The sequence below is a fragment of the Solanum dulcamara genome, chromosome 5 (assembly GCF_947179165.1).
Source record: "Solanum dulcamara chromosome 5, daSolDulc1.2, whole genome shotgun sequence".
In the NCBI taxonomy this organism is placed as follows: domain Eukaryota; kingdom Viridiplantae; phylum Streptophyta; class Magnoliopsida; order Solanales; family Solanaceae; genus Solanum; species Solanum dulcamara.
In genome coordinates this window covers 31,315,815-31,317,088 of record NC_077241.1, presented here as the reverse complement: position 1 = coordinate 31,317,088, position 1,274 = coordinate 31,315,815, and positions in this window count along the sequence as shown.

Genomic DNA, 1,274 nt, shown 5'->3' with positions numbered 1-1,274 from the left:
GTTTGTTAGAAAGAAAGATGGTTCACTACGTATGTGCATTGACTACCGACAATTGAACAAAGTAACCATCAAAAATAAATACCTAATTGTGAGAATAGATGATTTGTTTGACTAGTTGCAAGGAAAAAGTTACTTCTCCAAGGTAGATCTTCATTCTGGTTATCACTAATTAAGGGTGAGGGAGTGTGATATTCCCAAGTTGGTATTTCAGACAAGGTATGGCTATTATGAGTTCTTAGTTATGTCGTTTGGTTTGACCAATGCCTATGCAGCTTTCATGAACTTGATGAATAGAGAGTTTAAATAATATCTGGATATGTTTGTAATTGTGTTCATTGATGACATTTTGGTTTACTCTCGGAAAGAGAAGGAGCATGCTAATCACTTTGAGGATTGTGTTGCAACTCTAAGGGACAAGCAATTATTTGCCAAATTCAACAAATGTGAGTTTTGATTGAGGGAGATTATCTTTCTTGATCACATTGTGTCCGATCAAGGTATTATGGTTGATCTTAAGAAAAATGAGGTGGTTAAGAATTGGGCTAGGCAATTATCTCCTATGGATAATAGAAGTTTCCTTGGTCTAGCCAGATACTATATGAGATTTGGGGAAGGGTTTTCATCGATCTTATCACCTTTCACAAAGTTGAGTAAAAAAAGGTGAAGTTTCAATGGTCGAAAGCTTGTGAAATGTGTTTTCAATAGTTTAAGGATCATCTCACTACCACTCCTATTTTGACTCTACCAGAAGAGTCCAATGGTTTTGTTGTGTATTGTGATACTTCAAGGGTGGGTCTTGGTTTTTTGTTGAATCAAAAGGGTAAGGTAATAGATTATGCCTCTAGGCAACTTAAGGTGAATGGATGTAATTATCCAACTCATAATATTGAATTAGCGGCAGTTGTGTTTGCCTTGACAATTTGGAGACACTAACATTATGGTGTCCATGTGGATGTGTTCACCGACCATAAAAGTTTACAATATGTGTTTAAGCAAAAATATTTGAACCTTCGACAAAGTAGATGGCTTTTATTGGTGAAGGAATATGGCATGAGTGTGTTATACCATTTGGGCAAAGCTAATGTGGTTACTGATGCACTAAGTAGATTTTCCATGATTAGTGTTGCACATGATAAGAAAGAATTGATCAAAGATATTCATATATTGGCACATTTAGGGGTGCATTTGGTTGATTCTAATGATGGAGGTGTTCTTGTGTATAATAGTTCAGAATTATCTCTTCTAGCGGATGTTAAGGTTAAGCAAGACCATGA